At 44.0% G+C, this 14,067-nt stretch overlaps 1 long non-coding RNA gene across 1 annotated transcript in view; it reads left to right on the top strand.

Annotated features, from left to right (window-relative positions):
* The window catches only part of LOC311604496, a 41,060-nt gene that overhangs the window by 18,765 nt on the left and 8,228 nt on the right, over positions 1 to 14,067 (top strand). Inside the window, exons 2-3 of the long non-coding RNA XR_014781520.1 lie at positions 4,383 to 4,516; positions 7,421 to 7,694. This is a non-coding gene — a long non-coding RNA (uncharacterized lncRNA). The remainder of the gene's footprint in view (positions 1 to 4,382; positions 4,517 to 7,420; positions 7,695 to 14,067) is intronic.

Below are 14,067 nucleotides of genomic sequence, written 5' to 3'. Positions count from 1 at the left end.
GCTCCTTCCTCCCCCTCTCAGCTTCTGGCAGCCACCGTTCCACTTTCTTCTGCGAATCACGTCAGTAGGATTACACAGTGTCTATGTTATCTTTGTCTTTCGGTCTCTCTTGGCATAAAGTCTTCAAAGTTCAGTCATATTGTAGCATATATTGGACTGCCATCCCTTTTCAAGGGTCACTAATATTCCATCGTGGGTTCGTACCAAATGGTTTTCAACCGTCCATCCACTGATGGACACTTGGCCAGCCGTGGCTTTTGGATATTGTATTCAGTGAAACGACGACTGTGCGAACATCTGCTTGAGCCTCTGCTCTCAGTACTTTGAGTATGCACCCATGAAATTGACAGGTCACCCGATGATTCTACACTTAATTAAAATGTCTATTTTAGGTTATGTGTGTCAGTGTGAGTGTATGCATGGAGTGCAGGCATCCTGGGAGGCCGGAAGAGGCCTTGAAATCCTCTGAACCAGAGTTCCAGGTAGTTGTGAGCAGCCTCCTGTTGGTGCCGGGAGTCAAATTCCTGTTTTCTACAAGAGCAGAAAGTGCTTTTTCTTGCTGGTCCATCTCTCTCCGCAGCCCCTCTGTGCTTAATAGTTTAAGGAAAAGCAAATTCATCTCTGAGGTTTCTAGCAGTCCTTGCAGAGAATGAAACAGTAGGTTAAATGGCCTTGGGTGACATCAGATGAGTCGTTTCTGAGACCAGAGGAGCAGCTCCTCCTGATAGGTTCCTGTAAGGAAGATGCTGTGCACTGTTCACTTGACAGGTTGCACAGCAGCCTTGGAGTCAAGAATAGAACCTGCACTTCCTGAGTGCCTAGTGGAGCCTGGCCACTGTGCCAGAGCAGGAACAACTGCAATGTGGGCCTGGCTGCAGTGAGGCCGAGTCCTCTCAGCATGGAGATGCAGAAGGATACGGCTGGCTGGCTAGGGAGTTATGAAGCCAGCGGAGGGAAGGGCATTTGCTCCTATGGTTTAGGAGCTCATGTTCCACACCTCCCCAGAGGCCAACTGTTTTTGTTTGTTCATTTGTTTGTTTTTTGAGACAGAGTTTCTCTGTGTAGCCTTGACTTTCCTGGGGTTGCTTTGTAGACCAGGCTGGCCTTGAATTCACAGAGATCCACCTGCCTCTTTGTTGTCCCTGAATGCTGGGATTACATGTGTGGGCCATTGCAGCTGGCTGAGGTCAGCTTGTTTTTTTTTTTGTTTGTTTGTTTGGTTTTTTTGGTGTGTGTGTGTGTGTGTGTGTGTGTGTGTGTGTGTGTGTGTGTGTGTGTGTTTTACTGCATGCAGCAAACTTCGCTGTTGAAGTTTCCATAAACTCCAAGAGAGTCATTCAATTATCTCGTGCTGCTTAAATCCCTCTGCAGTGCTCACTCTTTCTGTGGTGACCACTTAGTATGTTGTTTTTATTGGAAATGTACCTGCTTTAACTTGTCTATTGAGAGGAGAGAAAAAGGGAACCAGTACCCCAGAGCTCATCAAGGTCACAAACCATCAGAGATGCCCAGAGATGCCGCCCCATGCCCTGTGAGGTAATGAGAGCATGGCCACTGCAGATGATAATAGCCAAGGCCCAGGGCTCTGTGCAGCTCCCTGATGATTTGGTGCAGGAGCGCTGTCTGCTGACATCCCAGGAGGCGAGCAGCACCAGTGACTGCTGGGCCCTGATTGGGGCAGTGAAATATGGCTGGCAAAAATTAAAAGGTCCCCGTGTCAACATAATTCATGCTATGCATATCTCCCATTCTGATGAGACCGCTGATATCTGGATTAGCAAGATAATAAAACTGATCAGGCTACAGTTAAACAATTTAAGCAGGAGAGCTGTTCATTTTGTAGGTGTCACTGTCGGATCAGAGGGAGGGTCAGAGTGGAGTGAAAGGCTCTCTCCGGTAACCTTCCAAAGATGCGGACCTGGACCGCTCCTTGCCGGCCGTCCAGCGTTCTCATCATCGCCTGCCGACTAGCATTACCGCAGCAGGCTGTATTCTGACATTCAAATCCCAGGAATGACAGGCTATTAGGAGAGAGAAGAGGCACTCATACATTAAGCTCCGTATCTCTGACCTGTAATACGAACTGATAGTGATATTGTAATTGAGCTAGTCTGAAAAGGAAAAAAAAAAAAAAAGGTGGAGGAGTCTTTATTAAAAATCGCTTGCTGGAAAGAGTGCGGGCGTTTATACTTCTGATGATTTGTGGGTTTGTTGACATGTTTTCTGTTTGTGCAACCGAAGGATGCATCCTGTTTATTTGGTATGTGGTAATTTGAGATAACACCGGCGCATCCCCGGCCTCCTGTTCAGGTGCTGAGCAGGCATAGATCGGAAGAGATTTGTTCCACAAAGGGCATAGCTTTTAAATGAGCAGAGCGGACTTGAGCATGAACTGAGGCCGGGGCTGCCACACAGTATATCTGCCTCTCACCTCCTGTACCAAACTGCGCATTCCAACCAGCATGCCCTCTCTTCCTAAGCCAAGTCAGAGGGCCGGGTGGAGTAGGCTTGATGTTAGATTGGGCCTTTACTGTGGGGCAGTTTCAGGCATTGAGTGACTCATTTAATACACATGAATCCTGGGTCTTAGATGAGTGTCAAGCCTCTCAAGGAAATGTTGTAGTGTGAAAGAGCAATTCAGAGAGGTTGCTGTGCTCCAGGGTGGGAATGGGACCCCTGCAACTTCCACAGTGTTTGGTGACTACAAGGAGATCAGTCTTGCAGGTTTATATATATGGTTTTGGGGGCATAGTCATGTAGAGTAGGTTCCACGTCAGGCACTTGAAACCTGAGGTAGTGGGGTAATTTTCAGTACTGATACACTAAGACTTTTTTGGACCATGTTAACCAGCCTGTGTGTGTGAGATGCTGAATGTAATGTCACAGTGCAGACCAAAACAGGAATGATGTGGCGACAGTGGTGATGGCGGTGATGACGGCGGTGGGGCACTCAGGCCACTGTAGACCACCACAGGGACAGAATATGGTGCCATTAATAGGACAAGTCTGACAACAGTGCAACCTGGGGCTAGTCCAAGTTCATCTCCACTCACTGGGAGGAGATACCCTCACACCCTTCAAACTCTGAGATCCCCCCAAGTGAAAAGCGTCACCTCGATAGAGTGGTATTTTCTGTCCTTGCCGTTGCAGTCATCCACTTCTCATTTTGTTACTTCAGGCAAAAGCTCTGTGTGTAGAACGTAAAGAGACTTGGCTGAAACCAAAGCTAGGAAGTATTGTCCTCCTTATCTTACAGGGCGAAGTAGAATAAGGGAATTTATAAGTGCCCCAAGCAAGCCAGCAGCGAGGGGGAGTGGGGACGGTGGGGTGAGGATAACTTGGGAATCTTGACTCATGAGAGACTGGGCGATTGAGTGATGGCGACATTTTAGAGATAATGGGCGCCAGGACAAAGATAGTTTTTGGATGTGAAAAACTAAGAGTTCGGTTTAGAACGTACTAGGCTTAGAACGTACTAGGCTTGTACTTCTTCTTACATCCTCTGAAGTAGCGGACATTTGAATAACTTGCTGTTATGGCCACACTTACATGAATGCTGTATCTATCATGGACAATGTCTGCAGCAGTACAAACCTAGACACTTTTCAAATGATATATGAGAAGCCTGTGACCTAAGGCTGAGATGCATAAATTAAAAACACAAATGTTGATTAGGTAAACTGAAAACACGATCAAGGGTTTACTTAAACTTAACAAGCATATATATATAAGCGCATAAGTCTAAACAGTTCTTTAAAATCTAATCTGTGAGGCAAAGAAACCAATATACAGCAGTAGAATGTAATAAACTTCACAGACTAGCGTCATCAACGGATGCAGCCAGGCAGAACTTACCTGAGAAGGCCAGGCTTGGCAGGTGGGAAATGCTTGGGCATTCCAGAAAGGAAGATGTCTTTGGTAACTGTTTTGAATTGGAAGTTGGAAGAAAGCCTATCCAAGTACGGGCCTCTGACGTAATGAGTAAATGTGGTTCTCCACAGAGGTAGAAGTGAATAATGCAAGGATGGGACAGTGGAAGAGCAGGAAGTAGCTATGCAGGCCACTAACTTCATCTCACACACGCATGTGTTCTGAGTGGCCTTTGAGGCAAGGACAGGCCCAGTGGTGGCTAAAGGAACAGAGTCATTCTTACGCAAAGAAACAAACCAACAAAACTGGCAGTGACCAAAGGGTTCTTGTATAGAGGTCAATCCCAGGCAACTCTCTCTGTTTGTTCATAAGGAGCTGTGTATATGGCCTATATCTGACTACTGGGCTCCTTGTCTGGTGACATCGCAGGAGGAGGAGAATAGGGAGGGAAGTGTTTGGGAAAATATGAGCGGTGACTGTTTTGTGTGTCTAACCCATTTTTATATCTGCAGGACGGCAGTGTAGCAGCTGCATGGCTTCACTGTCTCCTGAACTAAAGTCCACTGAGAGGCTCTGGGCTGGTCTGAGCTGGTTACAACTCTGCTGATATCTTGACTTATCAAGACAAAGAGTCTGTTAACAGCGGGTATGGGTGTGTGTGTCAGCCTATGACCTGGTCTCTAGCTGAGGCATCATTTTAGATAGAAGTTACTTAGGGTTAAGGACTGGGTCATGTTAGGTGGCCAATGCAGTTATAATTTTAAAATAATATGTAAAATATAAAACTTTCAAAAATGTTTAGGAATCTTTATCAATGTCTGTTGTTTTCGTGAAAGAGAATTCAAGCAGGTACCCCTTCTCTCTACAAAGAGGGAAAACTGGGGTGAGGGGAGGAGAAAAAGAAGGGGAGAAGAACACGAGTCTGAGGACTGATATAACTAGCCATTTCATAAAGTAGGTTCTTATTCTTAGATGTCTTGGTAAAGGAACTGTTGGAGTGCAGACAAGGTTGCCTTCCCAGTGGGAATTTTTGCTTGGTAGGTTGGGAGCTGTGGGGGTAGCAGCTAGGTTTCTAGTACTCACCATTTGATTGTGGACGGGGCACATATATCTCTCTGTGCTCCTCTTGTCTCACCTATAAAGTAGAGTGCAGTCCTAAGTGATAATGCCTCACAGGTTTGTGTGAAGGGTAACCCAGCTAATTAATGCACTTATACTAGTGCTCACATCATTACTGCGCGTGGTTTTCCATTACAGACTTATCACCCTCTTAGTTCTTGGCTCTATAGGACCTTACCAGTCTCTGGAGAGCTATGTGAGGGTGAAGGCTGCCATGCCATTGAGAGCTCGTTGCGTTTTACTGTAGGACATTACTAGCCACATGGTTGAGCATCTAAGGGCACTGGAATAGTTGTTTCCCTACGTATCGAAGTCCAGGAGGGAAGAGTGCAGTGGAGAGGAATGAGAGGACTGCATTTTAGGGGTGGGGGGTCTGTTGAGCTTGGGCCACTAGTAGGATATTTCAAATGGAGCTGTTCCCTTTTTATTCTGGGCTAGAACTCTGGCATAGATGGTTCTAGGTCCTCCAGGAAAAAGTGAAGAGTAGGTAACTGTGGCTTTTTGTCTGGCCTGGAGGGGGCGACATCCACAGCTCTGTCATTGGTATCCCCAGGCGCCTCTCTGGTCTTTCCTCTTTTCTTTCTGAAACACATTGTTTTTACAGCCCGTCTAATTTGGGTGTAAGCTTGGCCAGCCTCATTGTCATTTTAATATATATTATCTTAGTTTTTCACACAATCTGTAATTTATTTTATTGACTTTCTAATAAATGGTTTGCGGGGGGTGGGGTGGGAGAGCTCTTATTTCCATATGGACTGTGCATTTTGGAGCTGTGTCTCATGGCTTGGTACTAGAGCAAACACGGGCTGGCTTGTGTTCATTCCTCCCATTTGGGGGTTTGTGTGCCTCTCCTCGCCTAATTTTTCATTAGGATGTAATAATAGTCCGAGGAAAGGGTGATGCGGTACGTGATGTATTTCATTGTACTCTTATGGTAAGGGAAGCGTCCAAAGCAGGAGAGCATCGCTAATTTCTCGGCACAGTAATTTATTCTTCAGTATTTAAATGTTGTAATTTTCACACGGAGGCACATGCTGCCACATCTATCTTCCCCTGGCCCAGTCTGTCTTGCTCTTTCCTTTTCATCTGTTTTGTTTTTGCATATTTTTTTCATAAATTCGACAGATGGCCTCTTGATGAATCCTTGATAATACTGTCATGTAAAGCAGCTAAGACTAGAAATCATCTCACAACAATTTTTCATTGCAAAGAGAAAATTGAGCAGAGACAAACATCACTAAGTCCATAACAACAGCCACAAAATATCTACTTCATGTAAATAAAGCGGACAGGCTTGCCTCCTACCGCTGCTGTACCAACGCCAGCGTCCTTTTAAAGGCCTCTGAATATTTTATGCTGCGTTTAGATCTCCCTTCAAGCTGGGGTTGGTTGAGATTTGTGGGTTTTCATATTCGGAATGTTTGTGCAGACCCCGCGGAGCATCCTTCCCTTCACCCGGAGCCCCTCCTCTTCTAGGCTTCCTAATTGTGGATCAGGTGAAGTTTGCGTCCCCTCATTTCAAGGTCATGCACCGCTAGGACCATTTTCCTGACTCAGAGGGCACGTAATTTCACAGCCGTGTAGTCCTCATTAATCCCCCCGAGTGGGGGCTCAGGAAGTTCCAGATCACAGGTTTGTTTTTGTCTTGTTCTCTGAATGAGTGCTTCACAAAAGGATTAGATTAACCCCCTTGATTATATTTATCTCTTACTGCAGTGCATGTTGAAAATAAGTGATTTCTTTTACCCTCTTTCCTCCCCCCACTCCACCTCTTCCCATGTCCTATTTTCATATTTTTCTTTCCTTAAGAAGCAGGATGTGGTTTGTCTCAGATATGTTTGTGGCATATACAGCAAATTGCTCACTTAATGTCAGCAACTGTGCCATTTTCTTCACACACACACACACACACACACACACACACACACACTCACTCACTCACACACATATATTTGCTGTATGTATGTATGGATATCTATGTATATATACACACATTATGTGCGTTTGTGTGTATACACATGCTATATATCCATATATATACACAGACATGTACTTTTTGTTTCAGAAGCCTGTGAAACCTCTAGTGTTACCATGAAGATGAAAGTTTGGTATTCTTTGGGCCCATGAACAAAAAGTCACATGTACTCCATTCTTAAACCATGTACAAATTAGAATGCCCTCACTCCAGGCCACTATGGACTTTTTTTTTTTTTTGGTAGGCATTGGATCTCCAAGGAGATTTCCCCAAGTTTAAAATAACCCTCTCTCCTTGACTTTGCTCCTGACCCTGACTCCCAGCTCTGATGGCTTTAGTGATCCTTAGGCAGCATTGAAGGGGCTTTTGAAATTTCCTAATGTACAAGAGCTCCTCTGAGTTCCAGAGATCTCCTCCTCCGCATAGTGATAGTAACCAATTGCTTTCATGTTTAAGGTATCGGGGTTGTTACCATCATGCCCCCATTTTATGGATGACAACGCTGGCCTGAAGTCGATCTCTCTGGGATACTGCAGCCAGGACTGATGCAGGGTTGCACGGACTTCCCAGCTGCTCTCTTCACTCATCTGAGAAACTTTGCCTGGCTCTACCAATCACCCTTTCAAGTGCTTGCAGATGCTAAATGAAAGCTGTGCTTCCTGTGAGCTGAAATTTTTCTCTTTCTCATCCTTAGGTGACAAATGTGCACTGGGAAAGGAGCAGAGTTGGGGTAAGCACAGTTCAAGTCCAGCGTAAGAGACAGAGGATATACTGCTGCTCTGTAATCAGGCCACAGAAACCGTTGGCCTGGAAGCCTCAGCTGTGTCTCACGGAGTAGAAGTTGATTTCTAAAGACTGAAAATAAGTACATAGAAAGCGCATAGGAGGTCTCTGACTCAGAGAGTGCTCTTGGGTCTTGATGTTAGAGGTAGTACGTTGTGGTCCAGAAAACAGGCCCAGCAGGCCAAGTTTCTGGTACCCAAGCCCATGCTGAGATGGCCGGACGATGCCTGTAGGAGCTGCTCATGCTGAGTGACCGGTGACGACCTGCTACAGTCTGATGGTCAGCTATCTTGGTAACTCTCTGTCCAGGAGGTAGAAGAATTTCCAGGAGACTAGGGTCCCCACTGGTAAACAATAGTAACTCCCCTTAGTTGGGGACGGAAGTGGGGTAGAGGTGGCTATTTAGCATTTTGTCTCTGTCTCACTTCATATTTGGCTTCAGAGAGAATTGCTTCTACCTTGTTTCCCTGTAGCCGCATATTGACTGTCATTGCTCAGGATGTTATGAAAGTGGTGGCTTATAAAGAGCAACTTGTCTCTCCCACTCCCGGGGGCTGGAGAGATGTGGTGATGCCCCAGTTTCTTGATGGTTATCTTTTTACCCTGACTTCATATGGTGGAAGGCAGGAGGGCCCTCCCTCCAGTGTCCACCTGTGAGGGCAAGGTCTCCACCTTCATGGCTCAATTAGTTTCCACAAGCCCCACCTCCTAATATCATCTCTCAGTGTTGAGAATTTCAACATAAAAATATGGAACAGTATAAACACTGAGATCAGAGTTGATGGCTACTATTTATTTTCTGGAGGAACTATTTATGTACATTTGTGAATATGGTGCCTTGCAAACCTATTGCAAAAGTCACCTACTCTAATGTTTAGGGAAAACATATTTCACAGTATGTAGCAAGAGCCTTGTTTTAAGTATCTAAAAGTGTAGACTTCTTATTCATGCATAGTAGCAGACATCTGTAATCCAAACACTTGGGATGGAGGGGCACAATGGATCACGAGTTCAAGGTCAGCCTGGGCTATATAACCAGATCCTGTGTCAAACGGTCAAGGGCTAAGACATAGCTCAGTGGTAGATTGGTGCAAGCCCCTAGGTTCAGTCTCTAGCTCTACAGAAATAAGTAAAACTGTAAGCACAAACTTTTTGTGTGTGTGTGTTGTAGTTTGGAGGATGGCACCTACAACTTTATGAATGCTAGATAAACTCTCCTCCACTGAGCCATATTTATAGCCAAAATAAATAACATCTCTCTCTATTATTTGCCTTTGAGCAAATGAAGTGTGTGTGTGTGTGTGTGTGTGTGTGTGTGTGTGTGTGTGTATGTGTGTATGTGTGTATGTATTTTCAGATATATGATTGCTATTCAAGGCTAGTCTTCAAACTGCCATTTTTTGACTATTAGGTTAACATTCAACTCACTTTTCTTGAGCGTAGTAACATGCTAAGAACTGTCCCCATCAAATGTTTCTGTCCCATCAAGAATATGTAATGAGTATTTTTCACTGCATCTGAGCAATGAGCATGCCATGACGGGCCATTGAGTTGCCAGGATCCATACAGTGAGGGATGAGGAAGACAAGGTTTAAACCCAAGTCACCTTGATTCAAAGTCAGGTCTTTCTTTTTCCTTCACAGAAAGAAGAGCTTTGACAAAATTCCAGTTTTTTTTAAAAAGCACTTCTTTTTTTTTTTATTTGCTTCATCTGTCAAATGAATTTCTTACCCACTCATATATTCATTAACTCCATGTAGCTAATCCTTTAGAAGATAATTAAAGTTTTTTGAATGTTATATAGGCAATATTTGTATGTACCAAGGGCTTTGTCTTTGGTTATCAGACTATAGAGGGAAGAGGGGTGGTGAGGGAGGTATGGCGTCAGCATACCTTGCTTGCGATTCAGTTAGAATATATATACACACATATATAATTATATATAATTACATAATATATACACACATGTTAATATAAGTAAGTAAATCAGTGAACTTGAGTTTTAAACGGTAACTTCAGCATCCTATTACTTCCTAGGATTTTTGCCAATGAATAGAAGAGATTTTTATTTGTGTTCTTTGGCCTCAATGTAAAAATTTGATAAATTCTATTGTGATTTTTTTAAAGCAAGTAACAGATATTTGCTATGAAAGTTTCATATATTTTTCCTTACACAACAAAATTGTAAGTATTCCATCAATAGTCTTTCTGTGAGAGTAAGCATTAGTAAGCATTGTTGACAAGGTACATAAGGCAAAGAGCCCCTACCCACTGAACAAGTGCCAGCTCTACTCTGTGACCCATGCAGGGACATAGGCAGAGGCCAGAGGCCCTGTTCATAGCAAGGCACTGCAGCCAGCCTGCTTCACTTGTAAACATGTATCTGGAAGCTTATATTAAAAAAGAGTTATATTCATAATTCAGACATTGTAGTTTTATTTTTGCTGTGGCTCAGGGTAAGATAGGAGTCATCATGCATGCTACTGTGGTCCATCCATGTGACCAGTATTGTCTTGGTGTGATGTGCATTAAAATTCACATCTTGCCATTAGTAGGAACTTATTCTGCATTATCTCAATTCCTTAGGGGCTGGGCTGTTCCATTCATAATTAATTTTTAAGCCACATATTCATCATATGCAATTTGCCTGGTAGAAAAGCATACTAACCTTTCATCCTTCTCATCAAAATATCCTTGAACATTTAAAAAACTATGTAAGATGCCCCCACTTCTTAATGAAATGCCTGGTGTCCCCCACCAATGTAAAACCAGAAAAATTCCCACGTTCTGTAGCATTTTCAGTACAAGCAGAGGCATCAGCTGTTTTCAGCTACCCCTTTGGGATAACAAAATCAAACAGTAATATCCCTGATATGGACAAAGCCTGTGCTTCAATTATTCAGTTATGCAGGGAAAGCAGCATGCCAAAGTAGCCCCAGTAAAGGCCCATAAGCAAGAAACAACACATTTGAATTTAGGTTCTGTCCCTGCTGCACTGTATCACCCACCACGAACCTTCCTGTGTCTCCATTTTCAGGCTTATGGCCCAGTGCCTAGAGCTCTGGGTCACAATGTGAAGAACACATGAAGATGTGTGCCAGGCAGTCAGCCAGTCACAGGTCTGTTTTCTGTCTTCACTAGCCTTGGACTACTCATCATCTTTCAGGCAAGGTCACCAGAAGCTTGATCAGAAATCACTCTTTCCCTTTAAAGCCTCCTAGCATAAGAATTAGAAGTGCCTAGTACCCAGTGGCGTAGGCATGAGTGTGCAGTATAAAACTTTGGTACAGTTGGGTTAGAGTTTGCCCTAGGCAGGACTATGAACAGGTTTGAATCCTACCTCTATCACTTAGCTCTTTTACTGTTTCAAAGATATCCTCTTACTTGCAGAGGACCGCGATGTGTTTTGTGGCCAGTGATATTTTTGTACGTGTCATATAGCTGACATGACTGTTGCCATCATGACACATAGCCGCTTTTGTTGTGTGGCTTTCAAGAAACACTGATAACAAGGTACAGTACAGCTTATAGCTATGTCTGTAGTAAAGCGATTGTTAACAGTCCCTCATGGAAGAGGCAGAAAAGGCAACAAGACTCACTCTGAGATCTAGAGCTTCCTGCCTTAGCCTCACATGGTTTTGGGGTGTTCTAGAGTCTATGGGAGACGGAAGAAGGACACTTCAGTGCAACTTTCCCCAACGTGAGCTTCTGAGTTGCCTGTGCTCCTATAACTAACCTCAACAACTCCACTTGCTAGTCAATCTGGTCTAGACAGAACGCTTCTCTGGTATGACAGACTTGTCCCTAGTTGGGGTGACTAGACACACATGCCCTCATGGCAGTCACAGCAGCAGCATGCTGTTATAGTTGAAGGCTCAGCACGTTTTTGTGTTTCCTAATGGAAATAAAAATAAAGGCAAGTCTCACGGTTGAAACTGACTCAGATTCAACAAGAGCCCTCCGTACGTACTCTTTAAACCTTACTTTTAAAAGGGTGAGTAATGATGGTGATTGTGGTGTAGTTTGAGATGGAATCTGACAGGGAGGGAACTGGACTGTAGTCACCCTTCAGTGGATGTTTACAAAGCTTTACAGTCAGAAGATTGTGTTGGGTGGAAGCCACACTCTACTGTTGCTTCTTCCTCTGCTATACAGAGTTAGTGCTTGTGCTCTTCCTGTGGATGTCTGTGTTGACACCAAGCCAAGTCTAATCTGCAGCAACACTTTTTCTCCTCTTCCCTTCCATTTAAGCCCTTGGTCTCTTTTCTGTTTGTGTGAGAAGGTTAGAGAAGGAAAAAATGATTTAAGGTTCAGAAACCTAGAAAGCAAGACCATAAATACTAATTTTGGCCGCTTACTTTTTAAAACTTTTTATTGATTCTTTGTAATTCTTGATACTATGCAGGCTGCCAGAATGCCAGGTAGGCCACACACCTAGGGATACCCCTCACTCTCTTGGTTCCCTCCCACCAAGGCCCAAGTACCCCACTCCTCCAACTTTTCATGTCCTAACCTCCAACTTAGACAGAGACACCTATTGTACCACAATCCACCCCAGCCATCAGAAATCCAGACCCCAAATTGATTGAAGATCAAAACTTGTGAAGTGAAAACTTGTACAACCACTATGAAATCAGCATGGAAATTCCTCAGAAAATTGGAAATTGATCTTTCTGAAGACCCAGCAATCCCACTGTTTGCCATATACCCAAAATATGCTCCATCCTATCACAAGGACACTATGTTCATAGCATATTTATTCATAACAGCCAGAAACTGGGAAAAACCAAAGATAGGTAAAGAAAATGTGATATAATTATACAACAAAATATTACTTAAACCATATAGAAAATGACATCATGAGATGTACAGGCAGTTGTATAAAATTAGAAAATAATTCTCCTGATTGTGGCAACCTAGGCCCAGAAAGACAAACACAATATGTACTCACTTATAAGTAGATATTAACTGTTAAGTAAAGGATAATCATGCTACAATCCATAGACTCAGAGAAGCTAAGTAACAAGGAGGGCTCCCGGGAGGATACTTTGATCCCCCTGGGAAGAGAACACAGAATAGATTTTTTAGGTGGACTAGGGGAGGTGGGTTAGGAACAGGAGGGAATTAGGTGGGAGAGTGAAGGATCAAGGGAGAGAGTACACTGAGGAATAAATAGGATAAGGGAACATTTATAAGGTGATGTGGAAACCTGGTACAGTAGGAATTTCCTAGAGCCTGTGATGGTGAATCTAGAGAGGACTCCTAGCAATGGAGGACATGGGGCATGAGCTGGTCATCTTTAGTAACCTACTAAGACTCATATTTGTAGTATCTGGCCACCAACCCAGCCACAAAACCGTAAGCCCACACCTTTCCTGCTTGCAAGATGTGTTGGGGAAATGGTGACTCAAAATGTTTGATAGTGGCCAACCAATAACTGGTCTAAGTTGAGGACCACACCAGGAGAAGGAACCCATGCCTGATACTGCTTGGATGGCCAGGATCTGGAATCTGGGTGACTCAGAGACCCATTTATTAGATGTTGATCTTAGTGTCTGAGCTGTTGGAATCAATGAAAAGACCTTTTGGAGGTATCACCATCCCTGATTTCAAGTTGTACTACAAAGCAATAGCAATAAAAGCTACATGGCATTGGCATAAAAACAGACAGGTTGATCAATGGAATTGAATCAAGCATGGAGACTGAAGTAGCCACCTCCTAGCCAGGAAGGACTTCCATTGGAGAGAAGGGAACACCAACATACCCATAAAACCTTTGACCCAAAGTTACTCTGCCTACAAGAAATGCAGGAATAAAGATGGAGCAAGAGAATGAGGGAATGGCCAACCAACGACTTGTCCAGCCTGAGACCCACCTATGGGACAGAGCCAACCCCAAACACCAATGATACTCTGCTATGTTTGCAGACAGGAGCCTAGCATAGCTTTCCTCTGTGAGGCTCTACTCAACAGCAGATTGAAACAGATGCATAGACCCACAGGCAAACATTAGGCAGGACAATTCAAAGAGTCTTGTTGAAGAGCTGGGGGAGGGGAGGATAGAAAGACAGGAGAGGATAAGAACACTTCAAGAAGACTAGCAGAGTCAACTAAACTAGGCCCATGGGTGTTACGAAGACTGAAGCATCAACAACAGAGCAAGCATGGACTGGACCTTGGCCCCCAACACATATGTAATTGACGGGCAGCTTGGTTTTCATGTGGGTTCCTTAGCAAGTGGAGTGGGGGCTGTCTCTGACATGAACTATGTTGCTTGCTTTTGCATCACTTTCCCTAGCTGGACTGCCTTGTCTGGCCTC

The sequence above is a fragment of the Acomys minous genome, assembly GCF_964271855.1.
Source record: "Acomys minous genome assembly, chromosome: 9".
Taxonomy (NCBI): domain Eukaryota; kingdom Metazoa; phylum Chordata; class Mammalia; order Rodentia; family Muridae; genus Acomys; species Acomys minous.
The sequence above is the reverse complement of the archived record's forward strand: the minus strand, read 5'-3'. Positions and strand labels throughout refer to the sequence as shown.